Source organism: Salvia hispanica, chromosome 6 (genome assembly GCF_029641045.1).
Source record: "Salvia hispanica isolate PSC_SH4W2 chromosome 6, Shi_PSC_v1, whole genome shotgun sequence".
NCBI classification, from domain to species: domain Eukaryota; kingdom Viridiplantae; phylum Streptophyta; class Magnoliopsida; order Lamiales; family Lamiaceae; genus Salvia; species Salvia hispanica.
In genome coordinates, this window is record NC_142697.1 from 20,476,472 (window position 1) to 20,494,225 (window position 17,754).

Genomic DNA, 17,754 nt, shown 5'->3' on the forward strand with positions numbered 1-17,754 from the left:
TGCACGGTTTTGGTGAATTATTTTCGATTGGCATGCTCCTACATGATATAAAACGTGGAATTGTGGAGGAGCGTTTGTAATGGTGTAGTGGATTCATGATCATGAGGGAGATCATGTGAATCTTTCTGCCTTCTGACTTCTTTTTGTAACCATTGTTGAGCAAAATAGTGGCTTATGCTATGATTTTTATGCCTTCAACTTGTGCTTATAATAGATACTATGAAGTTATAGATGGAAAACACAACGACGGAAAATCATCTCCACACTTTCTCTTTTTATTAGCTTGACTTTGAGGATCATTGTGTTGCTCGATTTTTGGCTCAAATTTTGAGATGTTTCTACTTTATATAAGCAAAATCGTTTTATTTTTGGGGACAATGTGTTAACCGTGAGCACTACCGAGGCTTACCTCAACTTGAGTTGATTTCTTCACCTGTAACAAGGGTTTACTCGTGTATATATATACAAGTATCTAACAAAGCAATCCCCTCCAATTTTTTATATGTGCTTTTAATTTTAAAGGAGAAATAATATTTACGGGAACATGATTAATATTCATATTGTAAGATGTAAAATTTCGAACATGACCGTCTATTGCTTGTTAACATTCTTCTTCATATAGTAGCAGAGTCATTTCTTTTTTAGTAAAAGTCAATATATTTTTTCATACCTACTTTACTCTTTTTTACTTTATTATCTCTTCATTTCTCTATTTTTTTCATTTTCTACTTTACTCTTCCTTTATTAAACTCATCTAATATAATTTTTTTTTAAACTGCTAAAAAAAAACGTCTTCGTTATTATGAAACAAGGGGAGTATCACTTTTAAAAGTCAGAAGAGTGTTAAAACAAATCTAGCACCAATAGGAGTAGTTGCCCAATCAATAATTATTTTCACAAACAATAGACAGAGTAATAAACAAACATATGCTGACACAATAAAATACATTAAAACTTTAAGCTGGAAATGTAAAACGTCTAGTCGCTGGATAGATTCCCAAAAGTAAATATTACGTCACATCAATCTAATCACTAGACTAACTAGGCCATTGTCTCTTGTACGCGACACCCATTTCATTTTTAATTACTCCCTCCGTCCACCACGATTAAAAGTCCACCACGATTAAAAGTCTCATTTCTAAATGACACGGGTTTTAAGAAATGTTAAGAAAAGTGGGTGGAATAAAGTTAGTGGAATAGGGGTCCCACTTGTATATATTAATTTTAAATGATATGTGAGAGGAATGAGTTAGTGGAATGTGTGGTCTCTTTACCATTTATGGTAATTATGAACCGGGACTCTTATTCGTGGACGGACAAAAATGGAAAAACGGAACTCTTATTCGTGGACGGAGGGAGTACTTTTTAAAAAATAGTGTTAAATACTCCTTCTGTTCCATATTAATAAAGTCATTTTGTCACTTTGATACCTTCTATAGTAATAGAGTCATTTCTCTTTTTAGTAAAAATCAACACATTTTTTTACATCTACTTTACTTTTTCTTACTTTTTCTCTCTTCATCTTTCTAGCTTTTTCATTTTCCACTTTATTCTCTCTTTTCTTAACTCACATAACACAATTTTTCTTAATCCTCGTGCCAAAAAAGACGTTTCCATTACTATGGAACATAGAGAGTAGTTAGAATGAAGATAAAAATAAATAAGAAAGTAAGAGTATTTACAATAGGGATGACACTTTCTTGGACAAGCCACCTTGTTTTGCCCTGGGCCATTTCTGATTTGTCCACCGTCACAAAAAAAAAAAATCCCACAGCAATAGTGGACACTTTTTGGGCACATTTCAATTTTTTTTTATATTTTAATTCAATTAGAATTAAAATTATCAGACTAAAATTAGAAAAAACATATTATTTAATAAAAAAATTAAAACTAATGATAAAAAACCAAATCATTTTGATTGGACTCATTTGACCAAAGTAATCAAAACCCATTAAAAAAAGCTCGAAATTAACATATATTCTTCCTCATTTAGAAAAGTCCAAAATTAACCGAATCAAAATCCTACTTATCATCTTCTTCCTCATTCCTCTCATCTTTCTCTCTCCCTCATTCTACTAATTTGAAAACGAAAAATAAAAAAAAATGAAAAATTCGAAATTGGCGCCGCTCCCCACCCCGCCACGTCCACGCCGTCTACTCGGCGATGGCCTTTTCGCGGCACCTGAGCCGACTACGCCCCGGAGAAGTTTCCATCACTATAGAGAGCCGCGTCGCGGCCGACTCCGGGGCGGCCGTCGCGGCCTTCCTATTGTGGATACCCTGATAATGTATTAGGTGAGACTATTCACAATATTCTTTATTTTACTTAATTTTATCTTCATCTTAACTCTTATAATAATTTTTTTAAATAGGTGTGAAAAAAAAACATCTCGCTTAAATTGAGACGGAAGGAGTATAATACTACTTATAAACGAAATGTTTTAAGAGTCTTGGTTGAGTTGAGGGTTGGGCACATGTTTTAAGAGAAAAATGTTTAAGTGTGTAATAAATAAATATTGTAGTGGATGTCGGACCCACTTTTTATTGAGTGTGTAATAAATAAATATTGTAGTGGATGTTGGGAGCCACTTTTAGCACTTTTTTATTAGTTGTAGTGTATATTGGGATCCACTTTTAATACTTTTTTATTAGTTGTAGTGGATGTTGGGACCCACTTTTTACACTTTTAACACTTTGTAGACATTTTTTATTAATTTATCCCAACCGGAACTCCTAAAGCGGGACGTCCGAAATTGATCAACTGAAACTCCTAAAGCGGGATGGAGGGAGTATTATTTTAGAAAATATAACACTGACGAGAAATTATTAAAAAATATTTTTTATTAAAAATAAAAATATCTCAATTATCTCAGTAATACTAAATAAATCAATTTAAAAAAAGCAAGGAAGTAGCTTATTTGGGGATGGATTATCTTGGTCAGTGTCTTTGTAAAAATATAAAGATATAATCCCTCCGTCCGCAATTATAAGTCCATTTGAGTTTAGTACAGATTTTAAGAATTGTACAGAAAAGTGGGTGATCAAAAATAGTGGAATGTAGGACTTATTTTGCTATATTAATTTTATATTCTCTTTGTCCATTATTTAGAGCATCTCCAATGACAATAGGCCAACCATATGCTAGCCTCTCTCTCTCTCTGCCACGTTATCAGTACTAAAATTCCACCTGTCACATCAACATTTTAATCAAATAGGCTAGCCGCAATAAAAAATAATTCAAAAACAACTACATTTACGGAATTAAATTTACGATAAATTACGGGATTAAATTTACGAGACATATACGTGAAAATTTATTCATTTCATTAAAAAAAAGGTACATAAATATAAAAAATACATGATTTTTTTTAAAAAAAAACGGGCTTCCACACACGAGCCCCGCCGCTCTCTACTCCTCATCGTCGCCGCCGCCGTCCTCGCCGCCGCCACCCGGAGTCGAAGAGGCAACTTGGGAAACAAAGGAAAAGATGAGAAATAATTATTCACATCTGTTTAACGGTTAGCAATTTTATAGACTGTGTTAACTTAGAGAGAAATGAATTTTGCGGACAAAATTCTTAAAGAGGGGAAGAATTGTGACGTCCATGACCCGAAATATATATTTTTCCATATTCCATTATTTTCATTTGCATGACATTATATATTTTATGATAAAAATAATAGTAATGTGTATATACATATGTACGAAAAATATGTAGAGTCAATTAGCATTCATTAAATACATACCTATATATAATATATTTTAATAACTTGATATTATTGTGATAGTTCTATATAATTGTGTCTTTATAAATGCAAAGTTAGTGTTTATTGTAATTTAATTGTTACTATCTATGTGTAACATATATTTGTATTATAACTGATAAATATATTTAGACTATTTACCTATATAATTGTTGTTATGGATTTGTGTGAAGTTATTTGCTTATATGAAATATTAGTAAAATTCTTATGAAGACGCGTGTGATGAGTATAAGCAAATTTCTCTTCTTTAGCTTAGTCATAGACTAAGTCGGCGAGAAGAGAAAATTGTCACATATATGTAAATGATGTATTAGGATGGCGGAAAAATAAAAAAAGTTCTTAGAGAAAAACAAAAAAAGTGGGGGAGAATGAGAGTTATACAAACGGAGGGTAGATTAGTCGATGGAATCAGAAGCTCAGTCAGATAGTCTATCTTAATCAGGTGTGTATAAATCACACTTTTAATTTTACATATTTTATGTGCTTCTTTGCTAAGTATTTATATAAAGTGAATAATTGGATTATATGATGTGACTCTAATATGATTATGTGTTATATGATAGAAATATGTAATTGATGCAATTGATATGTTTGCACATGGTTTTAGAATTATTTGAATCATTGGATTAAAGAGGATCTTTGACAGTCATGCCCTGAGTCTGATATCAATGGCAATGGACCTACGGGTCATATATACAATGGCAATGGACCTTCGGGTCATATATATGTATACAATGGCAATGAGACCTACGGGTCATATATACAATGGCAATGGACCTTCGGTTCATATATATGTATACAATGGCAATGAAACCTACAGGTTATATATACAATGACAATGGACCTTCGGGTCATATATATATATAGAGTTTTGATCTATGTAAAACCCATTCTTAATACAAAAATACAGAACCAAGCATACATAGGTTATTTTTAGGTCATCGTAAGCTTATTTTTATGTCATTATAATTAGGATGACATAAAAGGATCTTAACATGACCTCAAACCCAAATTTTATAATATGACCTACAACTGCTTTATAATGACCCACTGTGTTTTTCTTTAATTATTGATCATTAGATTGAAAAATCTCATGGTCAGGATTTGGTCTGGATTTTGTATTGAGATGCATTTTTGTATTGATCATTTTCCTATATATATATGTACAATGGCAATGAGACCTTCGGGTTAGATACAATGGAATCCCGTACAGATGTCGGGCTTGATTTGTCACAGAATAATAAACTGAATAGTGTGACATATGCATATGTATATGAAATTGTTTCTAATATTTGTTGGTTATTGTTATATGTATATTGGTTAAAGAATATATTGATACCTGAGATGTGAAATTAAAGGTAAGGTTTATATACACTGAGTTGTGACTCATATAAACCACTAATATTTTTCAGGAATAAGATATCAGTGAAGTTTTTCATTGACATGGGTCGTAGGAATTGCACATGTTATCAGGATTGGCGGCTGACGCGTTTTGGCAACCTTCTCCTCCTCATCATTTTTGCATGTAGATAAATGTATAGTATACAGAGTGGTGAGAGAGTCACTGCCGTTTAGAATGTTGTGAAATATGTACTTGATAAAGGTTGATTTTTGAAATTATATAGTATATGTGTGCTTTTGAAAATTTGAATTTATTTATAGTAAGTGCATAAGTCATAAGAGTTGGGGTGTGACACCGCCGTAATCGCCGGAATAGTTCAGCCTCTGCTTCTTCGGCCACCCAGCGTCGCACCCCGCCCGGAACTTCTCAGAGTCCTTCAGCACCAGATAGCATTCCCAGAAGGTGAACTCCTTATAAGTCCCCGGCAAGGGGAATTGACTCTCCGCTATCCTCCGGACGTCCTCCTCAGTCTGCCCACTAATCAGCATGCGGAGGGCGTTGGTGTACAACCCCGAAAATCGGCCGATCGCGGCCCTGATGCATTCCCACCCCTTCCAGCACTCCTCCCCGCTGTAGTCCTTTCCGTGCGGGCAGTTCCTCTTGTAGGCTGCTCTAATCTTAGCCCACATGTTGACGATCCGCTGGTTGTTGGCAACTAGCGGATCGTCGCAAACCGACAACCACGCCTTGGCCACGCCGACGTACTCATCCTCCGTCCACTTCCTCCGTGTGGGGGTGTCGTGAACAGCGGGCTGCGACGATTCGCCGACCACCTTGCTCTTCCTCTTGATCTTCTTCTTCTTCGGCGTGGCCCGACCCGCTGGAACGAGAGTGTCCGGCTCCCCGATATCGATCCCCATCTCATGCAATGACAAAAGGTCATCCTCAGTGAACTGCGTCTCCACTTGGGGCGACATGTGAGACGAAGCCGTCAAAAAATCAAGAGAGAGACGATACACCGTGTCCCCCCCCCCCCCCCCCCCCCCCCGTGACCCCTGCATCCCGGGATGCATTCCGGGCTGCATCCCTCCCTGCCATACCGGCATCGTCCCCATCATCTGTTGCAGCATCTGGGGCATACCTCCCCACCCCGGCATTTCCTGCCCGCCGCTGGCCAGCCCCCCCACCCGGCATCCCCCACCGCGTCCCCCCTGCGCTCTCGCCATCATCCCCATCAACTGTTGCCAAGGGACGTTAAACCCTTGGCCCATCATCCCCATCAACTGTTACCGTGGGAGTCTGAGATTCACTCGTCGCCGGATTGGACTCGTTGTTGTTGTCCATCGCTCGATGTTGCTCTTGTACATAAATTTAGAGAGAGAGAAAACTCGTTAAAACAAGTAGTGCAAATGAAAATGAAACTAAAATCGCGTAAATATAATTTTTCAAAAAAAAAATGAAAAATGGGCGCTGGCCGATTGCTCGCCGATCGGCACGCCATAATGGCGGCGAGCGCATCGGCCAGCACCCTCAAATCGGCGTGCGCTCGCCGGTTTCTTCGCCGAAATGCGGCTGGCCGTTTCCAATAGTTCGGCTAGCCGACCGGCTAGCGACGCGAATCGGCTAGCCGGTGGGCTAGCCGCTATTGGAGATGCTCTTAAAGAACCCTTTTATCAGTGGGTTATCCACGATTTGTAGAAGCATTTATTTTAGAGGAAACATCTTTTTAGGTCCACGAACTTTGCCAAAGTATCATTTTAGGTGCGTGAACTTTGAAAATATCATTTTAGGTCCGTCAACTAAAAGTTAATATCATTTGAGGTATTTTAAACTTTTTCCGGAAGAAAATGCCCTTAAAGCTTTCAAAGGGCAATTTGGACATTTCCTTCGCCACTCATCTTGCGTCAGAGACCTAGAGTCCATCAATTTTTAATGGCAATTTTTTATATTTAAATTCAATTTGGATGGTAATTGATCTCCATTTTGAAATTCATATAATTAATACTTCGAATGACAATCCAAATTAATAACTATATAATTTCAAAACAAATAAACTAAATACAATTCACAAATCACCTATAGTAAGTTCTTAAAATGCAGTTTAGATTGAAAATATAAAATAAATTATCAAGTCCCAATTCACTATCGCTAAATAATTGGTCGTCTAAGAATTGAAAAATTAACACATTTTTTACGGCAAATTTAATTACATTTAAAGTCAATTTGGATGGTAATTGAATTAAGTAGTACTTAGTAAAAGAAATTATTGGACTCTAGGTCTTTGACGTAAGATGAGTGGTGAAAGAATTGTCCAAATTTCCCTTTGAAGGCCTTAAGGGCATTTTCGTCTGGAAAAAGTTCAAAATACCTCAAATGATATTAACTTATAGTTGACGGACCTAAAATGATATTTTTAAAGTTCACGGACCTAAAATGATACTTTGGCAAAGTTCGTGAACCTAAAAAGATGTTCCCCTTTATTTTATTCCACTTTTAGTATGAGAACTCCACATTCCACCAACTTTTTACACTCACAATTCAATATAAAACTAATGCTTCAAATGAGTCTCACATTCCACTCACTTTCTTCGTTTACTTTTCTTCACAATGTCAAATAGTAATGTCTTAAGAGCATCTCCAACAGCGGCTAGCCCACCGGCTAGCCGATTCGCGGCGCTAGCCGGTCGGCTAGCCAAACTACTACGACCGGCGAGCGCCGAATCGGCTAGCCATTAGGCGAGCGCACGCCGATTTGAAGGCGCTGGACGATGCGATCGACCAGCGCAATATTTTATAATTTTTGAAACACTATATATTCGCTATTTTCACGTCATTTTCATTTGCACCACTTGTTTTAACGATTTTTCTCTCTATCTAAATTTCTGTACAAGAGCAACATCGAGAGATGGACAACAACAACCAATTTACTCCGGCGACGAGCGGGTCTCAGACTCCCACGGTACCCGTGGGATCTGGATGGGGCAGATGGGCGGGCAGTACAACATGTACCCTTGGCAACAGTTGATGGGATTGATGGCGGCGGGCAGGCGATGCCGGGCGGGGGGCAGGCCAGCGACGGGCAGGCAATGTCGGGGTGGGGAGGTACGCCGCAGATGATACAACAGATGATGGAGATGATGTCGGTATGGTAGGGGGTGCAGCCCGGGATGCAGGGGCTTCTGGGGGGGGGGCATGGTCTATCGTCTCACTCTTGATGTTTTGACGGCTTCGTCTCACACATCGACCCCGGTGAGACGCAGTTCACTGGGGATGACCGTTTCTCGTTACAGGAGTTGGGGATCCATGTCGAGGAGGCAGACACTCCCGTTCCAACGGGGGGAGCAGAGCGGGGTCGGGCCGCGCCGAAGAAGAAGAAGAACAAGGGGAAGAGCAAGGTGGTCAGCGAGTCGTCGCAGCCGGTTGTTAACGACACCACCGCACGGAGGAAGTGGACGGACGATGAGAACGTCGCCCTGTCCAAGGCGTGGGTATCAGTTTACGACGATCCTCTAGTTGCGAACAACCAGAGGATCGTCAATATGTGGGCTAAGATTAGAGCAACTTACAAGAGGAACTGCCCGCATGGAAAGGACTTCACCGGAGAGGAGTGTCGGAAGGCGTGGGAACACATCAGGGCCGCGGTTGGCCGATTTCCGGGCTTGTACGCCAATGCCCTCCGCATGCAGACTGGTGGGCAGACCGAGGAGGACTGCTAGAGGATAGTGGAGAGTTAGTTCCCCAAGCCGGGGATTTATAAGGAATTCACCTACTGGAACTGCTATCTGGTGCTGAAGGACTCCGCAAAGTTCCAGGCGGGGGTCGAAGCTGGGTGGCCGAAGAAGCAGAAACTGAACTATTCCGGTGATTACAGCGGCAACAGCGGCGATTCCCACGACCTCTCCCCGGATGCTGAGGAGTTTCCGTCCCTTCCATCGTTTGCTCGCCCGGTTAGCCAAAAGCGGGCGCAACGGGCAGCGAGGGGATCCTCCCCCCTATCGCCCCAGGAGGTCCAGTCGACAACCCCCCCACCCGCGCTCACCTTCTTCTCGCGTCAAAAAACGCGGGAGCAGATGTACACGGTCTTCCAAGATTGGAAGGCCGCAACTGACCCATGGAGAAGAGGTTTCTTCACTCGATGCTCGAGAGCATGCAGGTCGATTTGGATGCCGCGAGGGCACATTTGGGGGGCTCAGACGCGGGGTCAGATGTGGAGTTCTCGGGTGGCGGCGGCAACGGTGGCGAGGAGTAGAGAGAGGCGGGGCTCGTGAGCGGAAGCCCGATTTTTTTTTATTATATAAATTTTTTTATTTAATGTTATTTTTTTTAAACAATGTACCTTTTTTTTATTTAAATGAAATTAATGAATTTTCCCGTATATGTCTCTTAAATTTATTTCCGTAATTTGTCATAAATTTAATTATGTAAATTGAATTATTTTTATTGCGGCTAGCTTGTGGCTAGCCTTAGGCTAGCTAAAGCTAGCCTATTTGCTTAAAATGATGACGTGATAGTTGGAATTTTAGTGTTGATGACGTGGCAGAGAGAGAGTGGCTAGCCTATCTCCATTGGAGATGCTCTAAAACCCGTAAGCTAAATTGAATGATGGTCGAAGGGAGTAAGTAGAATGAGACAGTGAAATACTTATCATTTATTATAAAAGTATACTGAAACTAATAAATTAAAATTTTTAATTGCATCCCGAGGAAGTATTACTCTAATAAAAAAATGAAATTAATTAACAAAAAAGCGAGGAAGTAGTGCATTTGGGGATAGATTATCTTGGTGAATTTCTTTATAAAAATATAAAGATGTATTACTCCTAGAAGAATCTTACTATATTCTTGGGCACACAAATACCTACTACACATCCTATCATTGCACAACGTGCATGATCCAATCATTGTTATTGTTTTACTCTTTACACTTTGTCAAAGTAGTCTCTTATTTGCTGGATCTTAGATAATAATTTGAGCTATCTTTAAATTTAAACTTATTTTAATAGAAATATCACATTAAATTGTAGGAGTATGTATGTCCTTTGTTCATTAATATGTGTCCTACTTTTAACATAACATAACATAAGCTTTAATAGATATTAACATTCTATTATAAAAAGTTAGTTAAAAAAATTAGTGAAATGTAAGTCTTACGTTTGTATAGAATTTGTTTTTTATAAAATGTGAATATAAATATGTTAGTTGAATGTGATGCCCATATTAAAAATGGTAAAAGTAAAGTGAAACAATTAATATGAGACGAACTAAAATGGAAAACTGAGATACATAATGATGGGCAAGGGGGAATAGTAATTTTACTCTAACCATTTACATTAAACTCAAACTTAAAGAATATTCTATTTTCACTATTTTTCACTCGCAGAATTTGAAAAATAATTTGGGTTTGTTTTAGTGTGAACCTAAAAATAAGTAGTAGGAGTATTATGTTTTACTCAAAATTACCTCTAAATGAAATTGATTTTGGAGTGCCATTGGAGCTAATTGCCTACTCTATTTTAACTTCTATAGTGTACATTTGAGATGGTCTTAATTAATCTTATTTTATTTTTAATAAATATTTTTCGTAAATTTATTTTTAGTGGTATATACACCTTCCGGGTCGCGTTAAGGGAGTAATAATTTACAATAATAAATAGGATTGCATTAACATCTCATCTGACAATTATAACTAGGATTCTTGCTTCTCATTTGATATGATCCATGCACATCTTTATAATGTCTATAGTCACCCAAGATGGATTCTTAAAAATACATTCAAAACTTTTGTTTCTACCGTATGGAACTTAATCAAATAATTAGTGTCTAAACCATCACACTTTCAACTTTAAAAATAAAAAACTCCAACAAATGGAGATCAGAGGATGGATTTTCTTGTACTTTTTTTTATAGCAAATGATTAATTATTTATATACTTTTTGCTTTTCAAACAAATATAAAAGGCATTGATTATACACCAATGGAAATCAACTTAAACTTAATTTGGTACCTGGTTTTGTCACTACTCTCTTTTTTTTTCTGGGAAATGTTCCTATTTCCAATGGACTACACCCTAGTCTATAGTATGTCTCTAGTATTACGCTTTTATTTATCAAAATAATTGTCTTTTTATTAAAATACAGTAATATTTTAAAAAATACTCCTTCACAGTGAGATAAAGCTTACAAAAAATATTCTTTAATAAAATTTAATTAAAAATTTTATTTTAAAATAAATGAACAACAGGTGTACAATATAGAACTCAAAGACCCAATTAAAAAGTGGAAATAAGTGTATGGATCCAACACAAAAATCTAAATTTATATGAATATTCTCCTACTTAAGAAGTGTGACACAAACTAAAATGTTAGTACTCGATAATAGTAGAACGTGGAATAAGATCCAAGTGAAGGCTTTGGTAACTAACCTGAAAACTGCCAGTCGATTTATTGGACCGATCCCTAAACTATTTTGTCTTTCTCTTAATTCTTCCATTGGTTGATCCGTTCAACCTACTCTTTCTCACATTATAAATATCTCTCAATATTAAGAAAACCCCAGAAAGAGGGAGAGAGGTGTGAGAGTAAATTTATAAATTAGCATAATCTTACCTGAATAAGATACAAAATGGATCTCCAAATAAAATTTTATTATTCCATTCATTTACTACTACTATAATTTTTTATTGATCTAATATAAATATGATCATATCGTTTGAAGTGTGAAAAGGTTGAAATCTCAATTTATCTACTCCACATACGATATCTTCCGAAGACGAACATGTGACTCGCTAACCTAATGTGTACTGAAAATTGTACTACAAATTTCTTACTACATGCATTTTGGAAGTTGGCCTATTATTTTGTTTTTATTTTGTTTTTGCTTTCCTTCCCACAAGATCATGTTTAAGTTGCCATGATATGATCAGTAACAAATTCCATTTCAATATTTCGAGTTAATGAATATTTTTATAGCAAAAGTGAATACAAATTAATTACAAGTAAAAAGTCAGAAATAAATATCTAATTACTCTTAATTTAGTCAATTTCTTACTTTATTTTCTCTTATTTTTCTTATTTTACTCTCATATTTTACTTTATCTTCATTTATTCTAGTACTCCTTTGACAAAGTTTGTTAATATCTGTGCCTAAAGAAATGCCTCTATTAAGCAGAGATGGAGGGAATATTCAAATACAAATGAACGTAGAGATTACTAATAAAGATCTACTATTATACTTCATCCGTCAATAAAAAATAGTATGAATAATTGTCTGACATGAATTTAATGTAAAATTTAAAATAGAAAGAAAGAGATTAAAAAAAATGTGGTTTAGATATTGTTAGTACAAATTTGAATTACTATTTTATTAAAGAGATAAAACTATATGTAGAAACTGATTTTGGTGAATAAGCCAAAACAGAAAATATAATTATTTTTTATATAAGGGAGAGCATAACATTACTTTTAAATATAATAAAAGTACTAGTGAAATGCGGTGAATATTTAGAAAAAAGAAACGAATGATTTAATCGTTTGTCACGGTTATAGTATAGTATTATAAAATGTGGAGTACATTAATCTACTCATATTGTATCATAGCGTGGGACCGTCAGTACGATTGCTATGCACAGGTTATTTACATTTATGAATAATTTTAAATAGTAGTACTAAGGATAAAGAGTAAATAAAATACTTTACCGTTCAATAAAAAATAATTGAATTTATTCATATGAGTTTTATTATAAAATTGATAAATGGTGAAAAAGAAAGAAAAATATAGATAAAGTAATAAAGAGAAGGATAAAAAAGTGTGTGACAAATTAATAGTAATAACTTTTCATTTTTAATAGTATAAGATTAATTTTTTATGAATAAAAAAAATATGAAATTATTTTTTAAAAATGGGAGTTGGGTACAATTATTATGACACAAACAGAGATGGTTAATATGCGGAAAATGTGAGGTTCTGTTTGATGTTATTTTAGCATCTTAGATATGCAATAGTTGAACGATCAAATAAATGAAATTTTTTTTACTTCCTTCGCAGAGAATAAATTTCGACATCGAAACAATGTCGAGATATTAAATTTCTACATTTCAAACTTAAATAGATTTTCTCGAACAATGTAGGGATTAATAAATTGACAAAGAAAAAACTTAATATTATCAGGATTTATAGAAAGTTAAGCTAAAAAAAAAACTTAGCACTATCTTTTAAGGATGTAAAAACTGAGACACAATTAGCATCGCTTGAAAATTTTAAAAATAATCATAATTTAGGATGAAAAAAAAGCACTGCCAAGTTGAGGGAAAATTATCTTAATCCTTTTTTTAGGCGCTTCTATTTGTTCCCTAATTTTAGTTGGGACACTAACAATAAAACCACTTTATAAAAGCGTTGGTCGTACAATTAGACACACAAGATACCTTCAAGCCGTGAAGAGCATTTCTGGCATCTTAAAAGGAAGTTTTAAATTAGTTACCCATTCATGCATTTCTATTTATAGTGCTATTCATATGAAGAAGGAGAAAATGGAGAAGAAGATAAAGAAATAATAGGAAAGACGGAAAAAGAAGGAAGCAAGGGGAAAGAAGAATTAAAGATATATAAAGGGTTTAGGGTCTAGGGTTAGATAAAGGATTAATCCGGGTTTGTTTGTGTGTTTGGTAGCTATGTTATTAATCTGCGTAGCTCGTATTTTGTATCCGACCCGTACAAAGCCCACTAAAAAGCCTATGGCTCAATCACATTTGTAACTACCAATTTGCCCATGTTACATACTAGGGATGGCGAAACGGGTTACCCACGGGTACTCGTACCCAATTTTAGCCAAATTTGTTGTCCTAATACCCGCCCCACAACGTATCGGGATTACCCAATACCCTTTTCCGATATCCCGTACCCGACATTGCGGGTACCCGCACTCGACCCTATTCCAAAATAGAAAATTTGAACACCTTAATATCCGACAATGTTCCCTAGTTTTCTGTATAAATATCGATGGTAAGCTTTGAAAAGATTGAGAATAAAAGTGAGGGGACATTTTATAGGTAGTTTCTGTGAGTTTCGGGGTTAACGGGTATACTCGCTACCCGCAAACCTCTAAAAACACACTACTCTATCCCGTCCCGTTTCTCGTTATCGTGAGGTAATGGATACCCGATATGCGGCGGGTAGCGGGTCGAAATGGGAATTACTCATTACCCGCAACTCATTTTGCCACCCTTACATACTCCCTTCGTCTGCCATTAGGAATTCCGATCACTTTTGCTCACCCGTTATATAAAAATAATACGCCCTCCATTCCATAGTAATGAAGACGTTTCTTTTTTGCACGAAGATTAAGAAAAATTGTGTTAGGTAAGTTAATTAAAGAGAGAATAAAGTAAAAAACGAAAAAGGTGGAGAGATGAAGAGAAAAAAAAGTAAGAGAGTGTAAAGTAGGTCGGGGTCGGGGCGCACCGAAGAAGAAGAGGGGCAAGAGCAAGGGCAAGGGCAAGGTGGTCGGCGAGTCGTCGCAGCCGGCTGATGACGATAATGTACGGAGGAAGTGGACGAATGACGAGAACGTCAGGCTGTCCAAGGCTTGGGTGACTGTTTGCGATGATCCTCTCCAGTCGAACAATCAGAGGATCGTCAACTTATGGGCTAAGATTGCAGCAACCTACAAGACACATTGCCCGCACGGGAAGACACACAGCGGGGAGGAGTGCCGGAAGCAGTGGGAGCGAATCAGGGCTGCGGTCTCCCGATTTGCGCGGTTGTACGCCAACAACCTCCGCATGAAGCCCAACGGCCAATCTGACGATGATGTCAGGAGGATCGCGGAGTCGCAGTTCCCCTTGAAGGGGCTTTATAAGGAATTCACCTTCTGGAACTGCTATGTGGTGCTGATGGATTCTGAGAAGTTCCGGGCGGGTGTCGATGCTGGCTGGCCGAAGAAGCAGCGACTGAACCTCGCCGGTGACTACAGCAACAGCAGTGGTTCCCACGAGCTCCCCGGCGATGCTCAAGAGTCCCCTAGAACGGGCTCGTTGAACTCACCCGTCCAGTCGGCATCTCCTCCTACTGGCAAGTCGACAGTCGAGCTCGCCGAACTCGCGCGTCAACAAACGACGATGAACATGTGGAACATCGTCAATCAATGGAAGACGGCATAAGACTATGTGGAGAAGGGGTTTCTTTATGAGATCCTTCAGAGTATGCAGGCCGATTTAGGCCGCGCACGTAGGGCCAGGGGAGACGAGGGGGACTCAGCTGCGCCAGATTTGGGGTCCCAGGTTGCGGCGACGGCGACGACGAGGAGTGAGCCGGGGATCGTGTGTGGAAGCTAGATGGTGTTTTTTTTTAAATTATGTAATTTTTTTTTGTACTTTTTTTTAATTTATAAATAATATTATCGCATTTTCCCGTATCCGTGTCGTAAATTTAATTATGTATTTTGCGTTATTGTAATTTATTTGTTTTTTGTTGCTGGCCTATGCCTAAGCTATTGCTTGTCCAATTTCTTGTCCAGATGATGTGACAGAAAGGAGTTTTTTTGTCCTGATGATGTGGCAAAAGGAGTTTTTGGCTAGGCTATGACTGACCTAAAACCATTGGAGATACGCTGACAACATTCTTCTCAAATGAATTGTGATAGTTGAGAAAGAACAGTTAGGAAAGCAGATAAGAATAAATCAATGATTATTTGACAGATAATTTTGAGATTACTATCTTGACACGTGGCATCAGATTCATTTCGCTCCTCTCTCCCCGCCTCTGCAATAAAATCCCCAATGAAAACCGATCATTTTCACAATCACCGTACTCAAACTTTTATCTCTCTTTTTTTTAACTACTACTATATTTTATCTACCATCCTTGCCATTTATAGTAAAATAAAATGTAATTATACTGCCGTAACAAGTTATACTTATTGAATAGATAAATTGTAAACTTAAATCATCTTATTTACTTGAAAATTACTCCTTCATAAATTGTTTGGATTATATAGAAGAGAGATGCAATCAATAACGAAATTATAGGAAAATGATAATGCAATAAAAATCGGGTCCCAAATTTTTTATGAAGTACTTAAAATTTGGTCGACCATGGTCCACTTGCTGCAGCCATTTAAAAATATTGATCCCCACTTAGGTCATTATCGTAGGCGTAGCGTTTATTTAGTGCTTTTATACCTTGAATTATTTATTTGCAAATAAGCAAAAAACTTAACAGTATGCTATTTATTGTCATTAGCTGCTCTTAAAATACCAAATTCCGATATATAAATAAAACGGAAAATATCCTTACATTTGGCGGTTAAAATTTGTCATAAGATTAAACATTTTAAAATATTAGGCCATCTGCAATGGTGCGGACGATGCGACGGACGACGCGTCCGCCACTGCAGCATCGCGGATGATGGGTTAACCATCGTCCGCGCCCGATACATCGTCCGCCACTGTGGACGACGCGGACGACGCGACGCGTTTCCGTTTTTTTTTAATTTTATTTGGTTTTCAAAACCTATATATACCTCTCATTTGCACTTCATTTTTCACTCTCTTCATTCTCAAATTCACACTACATTTTCTACATTTCAAGCAAAATGGATTCCGGAGATTACCCAAATCCGAATAGTCCAATGTTCGGTGGTGCACGATGGCCGGGTACAGAACCCGACGAATACCGGTCATTCGACACCAACACCGAGTACGATCCCGACTTCAGCACCGACTCATACGGGCTGTCCGACTTGGAGCCTTCTCCGCCGCCGCCGCGTCTGGCTCCGCCACCAAGAAGAAACGGACCAAGGCACGAACCCAGAAGTTGCTTTCAACGGAGGTGTGTGAAGAGTTCGCCCCGGGAAGGACGAACTACTCCGACCCCGAATCCGTCGTCTTGACGAGATGTTGGATTGATGTTTTGGAGGATCCGGTGTTCACCAACAACCAGAAGGTGACTGTGTATTGGGAGCACATCGCCGAGAAATACAACGCGTCCAAGCCGGCGTACGCCTACAAGCACCACAGGGAGCAGCTCCGGAAGCACTGAGATCAAATAAAGAAGGAGGTAAATTTGTTCGTGGGGGAGTACGAGAAGTGCGAGAGGGAGCAGGGCAGTGGCGAGAGTCTCGCGGATGTGCGGGACAAAGCGATGCAGTCGTACATATCATTGTACGGCAATTTCGAGCACTACCAGTCCTGGGCGCTCTTGAGGGACAAGCAGAAGTTCGTTGGTGGTGTGATTCCCCCATCGACGGCGGCGAGGAAGAGGGCGTCAAAGCGCACTTTCGCTGATTATACAAGTAGCGAGAGCGGCGCGTCTCCAATGGACCTCAACAATCCGGTGTTCAACGATGAGAGTTCCGGCACACCGATGTCCTCCCAGCGTCCCCCTGGCATCAAGGCTGCCAAGGCCAAGGGCAAGGCGACCACATCCGCCGCGGCGCCGTCTGACCAGCCCCCGAGCGCGACCCCGAGCGAGACTTCGGCTTCGTCGCATGCCTATACGGATTTGGTGGCCTCCTTCGACTACAGGACGTTGTTGGACGCGCACAACGCTCTGATGTAGGCGACCAACCCGGCTCAAAGAGAAAGCATCCAGCGGATGATCGATGGCCTTAGCCGGAGGTTGGGACTACTCTAGACGAGCCGATGCGGCGTT